Here is a 14,385-nt window from a genome sequence, read left to right as displayed (position 1 = left end):
AACAGGTTGCAGGAGAGAATTTGTCCTAAGGTGGACTAGCTGAGATTTCTTACTCAGGTTTTTTTGTTAAACCAGGAACCATCCATAAAGGAAGGAATTCTGAGGATAGTGGACTCAAGGGAGGGTAAGAAGGGGGATGTAAGGGAGGGAGGAAGGATATATCAGAATCATTTGTAAGGCCTCAGGGGTATGTGTGTGTATGTGTTTGTGTGTGTGAAAGTCTTATTGAAATAGGTAACTGCTATAAAGCTTGAGGTCCCACTGATTTTAGTCAAGGTAGTAACTCTAGCCACTTGTCCCTTGAGACTTGAATTATAGTCCTGGGGAACTACTTGTACCCTTGGGGACACTGATACTGTATGCCTGTCTTACAAAGTTCGTTTGAGGGTCAGCTCAGATAATACAAATTGAAGTATTTTATATGTGATGTGTGGCGTGTATGTACCGTGTTCTTATCCTCTCTATATGGATCATTACCTCTGTCTGCATATTGATTCTGGTCCTTCATTATAAATAAGAGCATGGAAGAGGCAAGGAGGCACATTCTTTCTCTTGCTCTCCTTTCTGCTAGATATGGGAAATGAACAGCTCACTGAACTTCTCTGTGCTACAGTGGTCTCATCTTTCAGGGAGAAAACTGTTTACCTCTTAATATTCCTATAAAGTTTAAATGAGATGACGTATAAAGTGCCTGGCAGTTAGCAGCTTGTCTATAAAGGTGAGTTTGCTCACGCTGTGCTGTCCTTTGTGCTGTTTCTGCTGACTGAGGCTCACCCATCATGCTTGGGGGCAAGACAGGCACCTGTAGCCCATGACACTCAAACTGCAAAACTATTATGACCTTTAACTAACATCCAGGTTATTCTCCCTCTGAGTTTCCAGTATTAGAAGAAGCGCTGTGATCCACCCTCCCTGTTTGGTTTAGTGGAAATCTCTGGAGATGACGCAGCTGTGTGTTTATATTTGTTACTGAGCTCTGGGGCCTGGCGGGTCTCAGAGAGGCAGCATCTGACTGGCGTTCCCTTTGAGGATATCTGAATCTCTCTCTTTTTTAAGTTTACCACCATTTTCCCAATATCATGATCCTTTTGTTTATCTTCCCACCCCCCCCCATAAGTTTTAAAGTGGTGATCATGAGTAATTATTAGAAAGCGATTAAAACAGGTGTAGGGCGCAGGCCTTTATTACTGATTTTCTGATTCAAAAGGGGAACAGTCAATGGGAACCATCAGTAAGTTTTTTTTTCCTCCTATATATTTTTTTAGATTTATTTTTAATTTTTAAAAAAGATTTATTTTTTATTTATGCAATAGCTGGGGTATAGGTAGAGGCATGGGAGGGTGAGAGGATTCACCAGAGACAGACCAAAAGCACTGCTGAGGGGAGCAGCGGGTGAGGCAGGAGAGATCTGCCACGCATGTGGGAATATCCCTGGCAGGCTGGTAATCGAACCAGTGCTGCAGTGGCTGCGGACAGCTTCATAGCGCTGTGCTCAACCTGCTCCACCACCAGGGAGGCCCTCCTCCTATATTTTGTAAATATACTTAGATAGGAAAAACTAAAAGTGTAAAACGTAAGTACTACTAAGGGGAGTAATGTAAATAAATGATAAATGCTGTAGGTGGGCAGGGAAGGGCCCAGATGAGTCTAGCAATTCAAATAAAGATCATGACTAGAACTCTGATGGCAATTGATGGGAGCAAAGACTTGATGCTGGTGTGTAAGTGCTTCTAGAAAGGAATACCATCTTACAGGCTTCTGCTACAGGGCAGCCTGGGTGTTGCCTGGAGGCAGTGCTCTGGGGCAGCCAGCCAGAAACTCCCACTCTGGCTCTATGCTCAAAACCTGGTTGGTGTCAGGAGGAGGGGCTGCCCATAGGCAGAAACTTCCAGTGTGGGTAGGGAAAACTGCTTCATTTTTCCAGTGTCTCCCACTGCTTAGGCTGTGGTGGGAATATGCCAGTCTTGCCCCACAATCTACGCTTCAGGGCCTAGTTTCAGTTCTTAAAACAAACAAAAGGAAACAAGTTACACAGAAAAAGGAAAAGTCTGAAAAGAAAAGGGTAAATCCCATCCAGCCCTCTCTCCATCTTCAAAATGATGTCAAATTTTGAGATGCTCCCACACTTTGGTCTGATGACAATTTCTATGACTGGTTTTTCCACTGCAACCTTTCAATTAAAAAGCCTAGAACTTTGGGAAGATGACTTATGCACCCGACCACTGCTTGTACGCACACATGCACACACTGCCTCCAGGCAACACCCAGGCTGCCCTGTAGCAGAAGGCTGTAAGATGGCTCCATGGAGGCCCAGTGTTGGCTGGACTTGGTGGCTGGCCTGGCACTAGTCTTTCTATATTTGATGCCTGTAAATGAACCAGTCGTGTTCAGCAGCTCATTAGCTAACCATTCAGTGCCAGATAGGCTGATTGGTCCTAAAATGGTCCATCTGGTCACCCAAATGACACAGAAACATCAATTCCAAAGAGCACCTGAACCCCTATGTTTATAGCAGCACTATTTACAATAGCTAAGCTTTGGAAACAGCCCAAATGCCCAAAAATAGATGACTGGATCAAGAAGATGTGGTACATATACACCATGGAATATTACTCAGCAATCAAAAAAGATAAACACATGCAATTTGCAGCAACATGGATGGAAGCTGGAAGGGATCATGCTCAGCGAAATAAGCCAGAAAGAAAAAGAAAAATACCGGATGGTCTCACTCATAGCAGGAATCTAGAAAACTTAAATAAGGGCCCAGGAAAATGAATAACTATAAGAAAGTGAAAATCACAATCAACAAAAAACTATGAACCAGAGACACTCTATGGGGGGTAGGGGGCGGGAGGGGAGGGATTGGGGTCAAAATAAGGGGGTTGCAATTGTATGGGGAATATAAAAATAAAATTTATTATTAAAAATAATAAAATAAAATCAGGCAATATAAAAAAAAAAAAGAATTGAAAATGGTCCAATCAGCCAGGTGTCAATTATGGTGGCAGACTCTGAAAGAGGCTATAAGGTATGGCAGGAGTCAGCTTGGGGCTCCCAGAACTCTATGCTTGGCCTCCAAAGAAGGAAGAAGAATGAAGTATCCGGCAGCTGACCTCCGAAGAGAGAAGCTGAAGAGCTTTGCAATGAATGGGCGTCTATACCTGTTTCCCGTTCTGCTGCTGCCACTGTCTGAAAAGAGCACCAAGGGCTTCCAGGCCTGGTGTCTCAAAGAGTTATTGTTGGAGTGGGCCAATGACTCACAAAGTGCTTTAACACTGGTGTTTCTAATACCACCTCTGTGTGGTATTAGAGCCATTGGAAAAATAAAGCAGTTTTCCCTGCCCATGCAGGACACAAAGGTGTTTCTAATACCACCTTTGTGTCGGGGTCACTTGTGAGAGCTGCTAACACAGTGTTTCATCAGGTACCACCTGCTGGTGTGGTTGCCTCCATTGTTGTCTGGTATGGTGCTGTCCATCTTGGTCTTCAGTCTGTTGTTGTGCTGCTGCAGTGTTGTCTCAGTGACCCCAAATGTGAGCACCTCTGGCTGTGATGAGCTGAACCTCTACTTGCTGGGGTACCACAAGCTCTAGTCCCCTATTGACAGGATGGTGCCATCTTGGATGAGGACAATTTGTTTGGGACTTTTGGACACTGTGGACACTCTCTGGGGTGAGATAGCCAGCCACCTGGGGGTTTAGAAACTCTCGGTTTCCCTTGTTTGTTAAATAAACCCCATTATTGTTGTTCCCTGAGCCTAAGTGGTCTTGCATTTGTGCACCCAGGTGAAAACCCACACGCAGTGACCTGCCCTCTACTGGGCACTTTCCTTGACTGACTGTAGCCCTCCTATATCCCTGTTTCAGAGCCACTTGAAAGGAAACATTTTTTTAAATTAATTTTTTGCTTCTCCCATCCTCTTGGACCAATCCGTTTTAGAATTCATTGGTTGGGAGAGAGTTAGCACAGGCAGGAGCACAGTTGGGCTGTGTGACAATCCAACAGCAGGTCAGGGGGGGTCATAGAGGGTCATAGGTGGGTCACAGCAGGATCACGTGAGTCAAGAGTGGTTTTAGCTGAAGCAGAGACCAGGCTTCGGAGAAGGTATGTCTGTATAACTCTTGTTAACTTTTTAAAACCTATTTTCACAGAAATGTGATATATCAAAGATTTTTACCCTGAATACTAGGCATGCTTCTGGCTGCAGTGTTGTGCACATAAAATAAAAATTTTTGTTGATAATTGAAATGGGCTTAATATTTAATCTGTAAAGTTATCCTCTTAGTTAATACACTCATGGGAGCACAGACCCTTTTCAAGTCTTGTTCTTCTCTTATTAAAGTTCAAGCTTTAAATGATGAGTTTAACATTTAAGATTTGGCTGGTGTAGTTATAAACAGCCCTGTTCAAACCACTTTTATTTTTAAATTATTTCCATGGGCTGTGTCCCTGAGGTTATTTTATTAAATTGCCTTTTATTTTCAAAACTTTTAGTCATGTTCCAGGACTAAATGTGAAACATAAAGAATTTTGTCTATTGTGTGAAGTGTGATCTGACTCTAGAAGGGCAGAAACCTTAAGTTCTTTAAGAAATGTTACTGTCAGACATCCCTGGTGGCGCAGGCAGTTGAGCGCAGTACTTTGAAGCTGTCCACAGCCTCTGCAGCACAGGTTTGATCCTGGCCGGCTGGCGAGCTACCCACATGGCGCTGCAGACCTCTCCTGTCTCTCCCGCTGCTCCCCTCAGCAGTGTATTTCAGTCAGTCTGCCTGTTCTATCCCTGTTCTGTCTCCGGTGAGTCCTCTCACCCTCCTGCACATCTGGCCTGTACCCCGGTTCTTGTATGCATGAATAAACAAATCTTTTTTTTTTTTAACTACTTAAAAAAAAAAAAAAGAAATGTTGCTATCATTGGACAAGGGAATGGGCTAGGGGCCCCTCAGCCCTCAGCCTAACCCAACCTACCCAATGGGTTAACCAATGTATAAAATAACAGCGTACCAGCTCCTGGCCACTGCTCCACTGGTCAAGGGTTAGAGGGATGGACCCCTCCCAGGCTAGGAAATGGGCTTTTAAGATCCTCTGGTCAAGACCAAAAAGTGGATTCCACAGATACCAGTGAGGGCAGGCAAGGAGTCACTGTTCATTGAATGTGAAAGAGCAAGGAATGAGAGCTCTGGGGAGACCTCTCTTCATGTTAGAGACCCCAGGAGATGCTGGGGCTATAGGTCCATATAATTTTTAGGAATGGGGTCTGAGAACAAAGCAATTAAACTTAATTGGCTGAGGAAGAAAGGAGTGTGGACTGGACTAAAGTCAGTTTGTTGTTGCTAGTCATAGGCATGATCAGCTGCAGCGGGGTGGTGTGGGCCTGGTGGCCATATCCAAGGTGAGCATCTAATGGAGGCTGTGTGCTGCAGCTCTAGGTTGAAGCAGTCTGGTTTCCACTTCTGTGACTCTCTGCTTATCCTGGATCTTTTAACTCCCCCTTTCTGCATAGCAGTCAACTTTTTATAAGCTGTGCAAAGAGAGCTCAGAAATGCCCAGAGGGGAAATTAATAATAATAATAATAAAAAAAAAACAACTAAACTAAAACAATGTGCCAAGAAAATTTATGGCAGCAGATATCTGGGCCTGCAATCATTAGATTTTTTAACCTCTTGTTTACCTGCTCATGGGAACAGTAAAATTCTTGCAAAATTTTTATACCTGATTTCTGTCTTGTTCCTGTCCCTGTGCCGGGACCCTCCCTGACTTATTACCACTAACATCTTAGCATAGATTGCACTGGTCAAATTTATTTTGGAATAGACTGTACGTTTAAGTTCTGGTAGTATAGTGGGTGACCAGATAATTACTTAGGATGCATTATTGTCAGATTCTTCCAGTGCCCTGTTCCTCACTGTGTGCGAGGCATGCCAACTATTCTTTTTTTACAGTTGTTAACATGTTTCATTCATTAATGGCCTCTTCTAAAAGAGGAGTAAGTTACACAATTTGTAAATTACACAGGTCATGATTACTTTTTATCTGGGTAGATCTGTGAGTGCACAGCAGAGCAAAGAAAATAAACATGGAGTTTGACCTGTAATCTTGTGCTGGCTGTTTGGCCTTATGGGTGAAGCAATTGTGTGTATATATTTACTGAACTCAACTTTCAGACTTACAGAGGCAACTTGTGCCTGACATTGTCCTGGATGATATTTTAATGCTTTTCTCTTCTTTTTTTCTCAACTCTTCTTACATTTACTATCATTTCCCCCCCCCCGCCCCCATATCATATAGAACTTAGGCCTAATCCTCTCATTACTTCCTCCTCACCCCATACCATTCAGTTTGAAAGTGGCGATAATGGCCAATTATTGGAAAATAATTAAAATGCTTTCTTTTCTGATGTGTTCCTTAACTCTAGCATTGCTTAAACAGATAAAACAATTTGATAAAAGGAATAATATAGTTCCATAAGGATTTAATAAATATTCAGAGGCTCTTTGAAAGCATGTATTATTTGCCTCCATAATGTATTTGGCATTAACATTTGTTCAATAGGCTAAGGGATGTCTTTTAAATTTTTAAAAGCATTGACTTATCTTTCATGTTTTATATGAAGGTACAGGGTACACAGTTGGGGGGTTACACAATCGGAGATTTAAAAAAATGTATCTGTCAGACCCTTAAGAGTCAAAACTCTCATTGTCATTATAGATGAATGTCCATAAATGTCCCTTTTGCCTTCCCTGTTTTGTAACTTAAAGAAAAATCACCTAAGAGTACTTGCATGTCTGTCATTAAAAAGCCTCATCAATAGGCGTGCTTTCGAGAAACTATAAAATTGGCCTTCACATTTCTTCTTTTATTCCTCTGCCCCCCACACAGGAGCTCACAAATGTGGTCTCCACCCTCAGGCTCTGGTAGAAGTGGATCAGCCGAGTTTCACTCTTGGGACTTTTGTACACTTTTTCATGTACTTCCAGTCTTCCTATTTTTATTCTTTAACATTAATTGGGTCAGTTTTATGTGTTATGTATTTGCAACTTTCTATTTCTCTTAATTTATCATTTATCTTCTTTGATATCTTTTCTTATTTGTACATATTTATTTTTAGTAGTATATTAAGTTTCAGAATATATGTAGAAAGATATTATTATTATTTTTTTCATATATCATTGTAGTCCCCATAGTTCTCCTGCCACCCTATCATTCATCACCACATTCCCTTGTGTTCTTCCCTCCCGTTTTGTACCCCCTCCCGCCCCTTCCTGGACAAAGTTTACTAAATGGCTCCCCCACTGGTAAACTTTTAGGATGTCTAGCTTTTGTAATTGTGTTTTCTCTTCTGACATGAAATTCCCTGTCTTCAGTCACTCACAGGTATAGTTTGCATGCTGAGTGATCCTTGGCGGTAGTATTTTTGTGTACATTTTAAAATCTTTTTGTTTTATGGAGTCCTAAGAGTGGAATTAAGTTTTCAATTTTGTTGTCAACTTTCATGTTTTTGTTTAAGGTCATGCCTGTCTATATATATGACAATCTGTGAGAGTACCTTTTTATCCTTAGCCCTAGGAACAATGAATATCACATTTATTTGTACATTATGACTGCTATTATGTTGGACATCCTTTTAAGTTCATTGATCAGTTTACTAAAGGGAGATCAGTATTTGAAGAGGATTTCTCCATTCCACAAGATAATTTAAGGTCTACTGTATATCAAAGACTAGTAGGTGCTTGGGATTTAGAGATTAAGAAGGGTAAACATCTCCTTTTATGGAATACACTTGTTAGCAAGGTGTGTACAAATCATTATAAAAATACCAATTATGTTCTGTTGAGAGTGTGGGCAAGGCTTAAAGGAGACAACTTGAGGATGAGGTTGTGGGAAGTAAAGTTGAAGAATTCTCTAGGTAAAGTCAGGTAAAGCAGACAGGGGAAGCCTGGTAGCAGCATTAAGTTGTAAGCACGCGGTGCCTTAGAAACTGGAGTTGTCCTGTGGGACATGGGAGGAGCTCCTGAGTGGGAAGGGGAGGAGTGGAGCCTGGAAGGTGAGGGGGACCGGCTGTAACAGCTTCAAGGTATTTCTTCCATGACACATGCTGGCGACTCACCTAATCCTATTCTTCTAGAAGTGCTTTTTATTATCTGTTATAAATATGCATTAACTGAACATGAAATTCCCTGTCTTCAGTCACTCAGACTGTTATTTTCTCTTTCATTGTTGCATTGTTGTGTCATTTCTTCTGATGCAGGTCATTCAAATAGCAGTTTTGTTTTAATCTGATGGTTTCTATAATCATATCATGAAGAGAGGTTGTATTGAATTTCACTCACCTTCCAATTGGGAGTGACCTATTTGGTGATGACTTTCTTCTGTTTTCATTGTACTGTCCATTTTGCATGGGAGCATCTGAGCAGGACGCCGCAGTCATTAGCACATGTTTAGTGTAATTGCTGTTATACTAAATATAAATTGTGTTTGCAAAACAGATTTAAGAATTTATATGGTTTCTCTGAATGTTAACTGTGAAATACTAAGGATAGGTCCTTCCCAAATGTTCAGATGAGCTCTTGCCAAGAGATCTCCAACAGGCTTTTTCCAATACATGTCAATTTATCATGTGGAGCGAAGGTCAATTAAAGCTCTATGGATGTCAAGATAAACTGATAAAATTTCCTAGATTTAGGGTTATCTCCAGAAGTAGTTTTTCTTTCAGAGAATCTTAGCTTATCCTACTGCAAATATCAAGAGTATCTAGTCTTTTTTTTTTTTTTAAAGATTTTATTTATACAAGAACTGGGGTACAGGCCAGATGCACGGGAGGGTTAGAGGATTCACCAAAGACAGAGTGGGGAACAGAACAGGCAGACTGACCAAGATAACCTGCTGAGGGGAGCAGAGGGGCGAGACAGGAGAGGTCTGCTGCGCCATGTGGGATCCTTGCTGGCAGGCCCGGAACCAGCACTGCAGAGGCTGTGGATAGCTTCACAGTGTGGTGCTCAATTGCCTGTGCCACCAGGGGAGGCCCAAGAGTATCTGGTCTTGTCATATTAGTCACCCTTTTCCCCTCATGTGATATTCCCCTCCTCTTTCCTTGATGCCCTTGGTTGCTGTCTCATCCTCAGCTCAAGAATAAAAACCTTAATCTCTCTCATTTATTCTAGAATTTACAGCCATGTAAACTCTCTGTATGTGTGTAATTGTCCTTTTTTCTCCTACTAACTGGTTTGATGTTAATTTGTTTGCTTTTTCAGCCAGAACAGAACCTGGGGGAATATCCCTGCAATACTCATCTAAAACTCCATTTTCCAAACCGATTTACTTAAGCCATTCTATAAAATGACTTACTTTACTTAACTAAAGATAATCCCTATTTTTTTTCTGATAGATCATGTGTATTTCAAAAAGACTCATCTTCTTTTCTAGGAATCATTAGCTTTTGATAATTACAGGCACAGCACATCTTTTAAAAAATAAGGAACTTACTGAGATAAAAATACTGACATATGGTACTTAGTGTGAAGTCTCAGTTTCTGGTTACTATCATTAGAGTATTTATGTGTTCCATTACTCCTGTGTTTTCAATATATGTTTTACTTATTTGCATTTCCTCCAACTATTGCTGAAGATCAGTCTATGTGTTAAAGCTAGAAGCTTCTCAAACAGAAAAACTAAGGATGCCATCTGTGGGGGGCATAGTGATTTCCTGCTTGTATCTATTGAGAAGTGACTTAATAGAGGGTGAAAAGCTGAGCAAACTCATCTGTAATTGAGTTAAAAAATGACGGTATTTTGTTGTGGTCCACCCTCTAACCTTCCCACATCCATTAGATGTTATTATTGAACCTGAATAAAATGGATCTCTCTTTATTTTTAATCCTGGCTTTTTCTGTTAAATCTTTTCCATGTTTAAAATTGATGGGCGTAGGGGATATAACTTTCCTCTCTTAAGTATTAGGTCTGTGTGTATAATTCCATTTTGCTGTGTTGCTTCTTCATCTACCCACTATTCATTCTTCTTATTTGAAATTTAGTGAAAATTGTCCTTTTCAGATTTTCTTGGAAGGCAAGTTATTGGTAAAGTGTGATGTGTAAGATGGTACTGGTAAATTGGGGTGATGCCTTGTTCAGGCCCTTTATCTGTCTTGAATCTCCCTTTATGTTACTTTTGGGCATTCTGGTGGTTGCTAGGCAGATCTGGAGAATCTGCTGTTATGCTTGGACTTGAAGTCCTATTTAATTGTTTTGAGGAACACAAAAGAACAGGAGACAAGTATGGAGAAGGGTAAGAATTGATCGTTGAAGGTTGACACATTGGGAGGATGAGAGATAAAAGAGCTTTTTCATTTTAAAGGAGCTGACCTTCCTAACTTAGTCTAGAACAAAGTCAGAGGATCTGGCACCATCTGATTTCAAGACTTAAAATCTATAAAAAAAGACAGTGAGGTATTGACAAAAGAATAGACAAATAGATCAATGAAACAAAGTGGAGTCCAGAAATAGACCCACTGAAATATAGTCAACTGATAGTTGACAAGGGGGTAAAGGTAAGTCAGTGAGAAAAGGATAGTCTTTTTACTGAACAGTGCTGAAACAAGTGGGCATCCACATGCAAAAAGAGAAATAAATCGAGATACATGTCTTGTATCTTCATAAAAATTAATTCAAAATGGATCATAAACCTGAATGTAAATCATAAACAATCAAATTCCTAGAAGATAGCATAGGAGGAATTCTAGATAGTGGTAGTTTTGACAGTGACCAAAAGCGTGATTGATGAAAGAAAGTTGGTAAGTTGAACTTTCTTGATATTAAAAAACCTCTGTGGGCAGTGCTCATGTAACCCACCTGCTGGGACAGGTTGGCTGCTTTATTCCTGCTCAGACTCACAATTCCAGACCAAAGTTGGCTGCTTTATTCCTGCTCAGACTTACAATTCCAGACCAAAGTTGAAAAAATGCCTGACGTCACCCCAGCTAATGGAAAATGAAGTGTTCATGGCCTTTGCCTCCTCTACAATGATTGTTCTTTTAAAAAATGATGTTTATGAGCACTACAACTGCATTTTATAGATTGACAAGAAAGGATTTTGCTAACCAGAAGGCTTTAGATTTTGGCGAGGGAGAAAATGCCAAGGAGTACCTTCGGACAGATATGGAATGTGTATGAAGAGCTCATCTGAATGACCTATTTCATGGTGTTGGCCTTCTGTGTTCCCTGAGTGGTCCAGGTCTCTCTATGGTCATTCTGCACTTCAGACTCTTCTTCATCTACCCACCACAATTATAATACACCACACAATTGTGTATCATTACCTATATCTCAGCCAAATAGATGTTTGGCTTTTTTTGGGTTGGCTATGGAGTTACTGTTTCAATGGCTTACAGGTTGTTGAAGAGTAAAATTGTACCTGTAAAGAGAATCATACTACTCATCAACTAACTATTTTCTAAAAATTCTACACTTCCAATTTATAATTAAGAATTGAGAAAATCTGTTTTGGATATTAGCATCACCAACATCTTGTTCTTGTTTTGTACTTGCACTAGAAATTTGACATAATTCTTAAATTTTTTGTTTTATGCTTCTAGTACAGAAAAGAATCTGAAGAAAAATAAGTCTGTGAAAGACACTGTTGAGAGAATGAAAAGACAAACACAGACTGAAAATATTTGTGAAACACATTTGATAAAGGACAGGTCTTCAAGATATACAATGCACTTTTATTTAACAATAAGAGCACAATCTAAATATAAATGGACAAAAGATATAAATAAATATCTTACCAAAGATTACAAGTAAGCATATGAGGTGATCATATGTTATTGGGGAAATGCAAAGTAAAACAGCAATGGAACACAAACACCTATTAGAATGGTTAAAATCCAAAACACTGATTATAGCAAATGCTAGTGAGGATGTGGAAAAAAAGGAATTCTCATTTATTATTGGTGGAAATGCAAAATGATACAGCTACTTTGTAGATAGTTATGGTGTTTTTTTCTTTTTTCTTTCTTTCTTTCTTTTTTTTTTTTTTTACAAAATAAACATATTCTAGACATATGATCCAGCTATTGCACTTCTTGGTGTTTATTCAAATGAGTTAAGACCCATGCCTACCCAAAAACCTATGCACAAATGTTTATGGCAGTTTTTTCATAATAATCAAAACCTGGAAGCAATTCAGATGTCCTTCAGCAAGTAAGTGGATAAATATACTCTGGTATATCCAAACTATGAAATATTCTGTGATTTAAAAAATAAACTCTTGGGCCTCCCCGGTGGCGCAGCGGTTGAGCACTGGTTGTGAAGCTGCCCGCAGCCTCTGCAGCGCCGGTTCGATCCCCGGCTGCTCCCGGCCACCAGAGGAGGGTCCCACATGGCGCGCAGACCTCTCCTGCCGCCCACTGCTCCCTTCAGCAGTGTACTTCGGTCCTTCTGCCTGCTCTGCTCCCAGATCTGGCTCTGGTGAATTCTCTCACCCTCCCGCGCTTCTGACTGTACCCAGTGCTTGTATAAATAAATAAAAATAAATCTTTAAAAAAAAATAAACTCTTAAGCCATGAAAAATTATAAAGGAATCTTAAATATATATATATATATATTTTGTGTGACCCTCGCCGGCGGCCGGGGAACGAACCGTTGCTGCAGAGGCTGCGGGCAGCCTTGCAGCCCAGCTCTCAACCGCTGCGCCACCAGGGGAGGCCCAATCCTAAATGTATTTTAATGATGAAAGAAGCCTGAAAGGATGAGAAGGCTACATACTGTGTGATTTCAACTACATGACATTCTGGAAAAGGTGAAGCTATGGAAACAGTAAAAAGATCAGATTTGGTAGGAGTTGGGGCAGAGAGATAACTAAGAGGATTTGGGGGCCATGAAACTACTCTGTGATATTGTAATCGTGGATACCTGTCATTATCCATTTGTCAGAACTCAGAGAGAGTAAAATAAGAAAATTCTGCTATAAATCTTGGACTCTAGATAATAATGTATCAATATTTGTTCATCGATTTTTAGCAAATGTACCTAATTAATGAACGATGTTAGTAATAGGAAACTAAGAATGTGAACAGATAAATAAATGTGAACTCTATACTTCCACTCATTTCCCTATAAACCTAAAACTGATATAAAAGAGATTGGGGACGTTTATAAGGCATACATTATTTTCTGATCTCTTTCTCCCACAGAGTTCTGTGCACTTGGTCCCAATGTTGTTACCCTACCAATACATCTTGGTATTTTTTGTTCTTTCTAAATGCAAGTTGAGCATCAGCTATATGCTGGGTGTGATGAATTCGAAGATGAGCAATGTCACCTCCCTGTTGAGATCTTCATGTATTGTGGGAAAGAGACATAAACAGGTGAATTTTCCTTAAAGCCCTGTGTTGTGATTTTTAAATATAGGAATAGTGCTTTGAGTTGACAGAGGAAACATTGCCCCATCTCTGCAGAAGAGCAGCCTTATAGACAAAATACCTGAGCTAGGTATTTTTTTAAAAAAGATTTATTTATTTATGCGTGCAAGAGCTGGGGTGCAGGCCAGAGGCACATGGGTGGGGGAGGGTGAGAGGATTCACCAGAGACAGAGTGGGGAGAACAGGCAGATCTACTGAAATACACTGCTGAAGGAAGCAGCAGACGAGACAGGAGGGGTCTGCTGTGCCATGTGGGTCAGCTCACTGGCTGGGGATCGAACTCATGCTGTAGTGGCTTCGGATCACTTCATAGTGCTGAGACAACCCCTTGTGCCACCAGGGAGGCCCTGATCTAGGCATTTTTTGTGTGATGAGTTGGCAAGGTATGTGTTTGTTGGAAGTAATGCTAGCAGTTGTAACAAACCCTAAATAATACTCAAAGGACAGACCTATATTTTGCTCACAAAAAGGCCCAGTAGTAACTCGCCTCCAGCAAGTTTTGATTCCCTAGGGTCCTTCTAAGGTGGTCACATTGCTCTGCCTCAGGCTGGGGAAGGAGGAAGAGAAGCGGAAACAGCACACTGGCTGGACAGCTCGACATCTGTCACTTCTGTGCATGGTTCCTTAGCAGGAGTTTGTCACACAACCCACTTATAGACAAGTGGAACTGGAAAGTGTCTAGGCAGCTTTGTGACAACTCCAGAATGTGGAAAGGAAGCACAAGGCTTTTGATACAGCGAGCTCTCCCTGACATTCCCGGGGAAGTAGAGAGTGTTGTTCTGAAGAAGACATCAAGTCTGTTCATTTTTGAGAAAGATTTCTTCAAATCTGGTAATAACAGTTGCCTTCAAGGAGAAAAACCAAGCAGCTGAGTTGATGGATGATTCTTCACACTACAGCCATGTGTACTCCTTGAATGTTTGCCTTTTAAGTGTTCCAGTTACTCAGGAAATTAGTAAACAGAATAGA

At 40.6% G+C, this 14,385-nt stretch overlaps 1 protein-coding gene and 1 pseudogene across 1 annotated transcript in view; both read left to right on the top strand.

Annotated features, from left to right (window-relative positions):
- Positions 1 to 14,385, top strand: part of ATP8A2 (ATPase phospholipid transporting 8A2) — a 591,448-nt gene that overhangs the window by 34,160 nt on the left and 542,903 nt on the right. The gene's annotated exons all lie outside the window — the stretch shown is intronic.
- Positions 10,975 to 11,437, top strand: LOC129146932 (microsomal glutathione S-transferase 1-like; annotated as a pseudogene).

Source organism: Talpa occidentalis, unplaced genomic scaffold (genome assembly GCF_014898055.3).
Source record: "Talpa occidentalis isolate TD23 unplaced genomic scaffold, MPIMG_talOcc4v2.1 talOcc4.5, whole genome shotgun sequence".
Taxonomy (NCBI): domain Eukaryota; kingdom Metazoa; phylum Chordata; class Mammalia; order Eulipotyphla; family Talpidae; genus Talpa; species Talpa occidentalis.
This window is presented reverse-complemented; position numbering and strand designations above follow the sequence as displayed.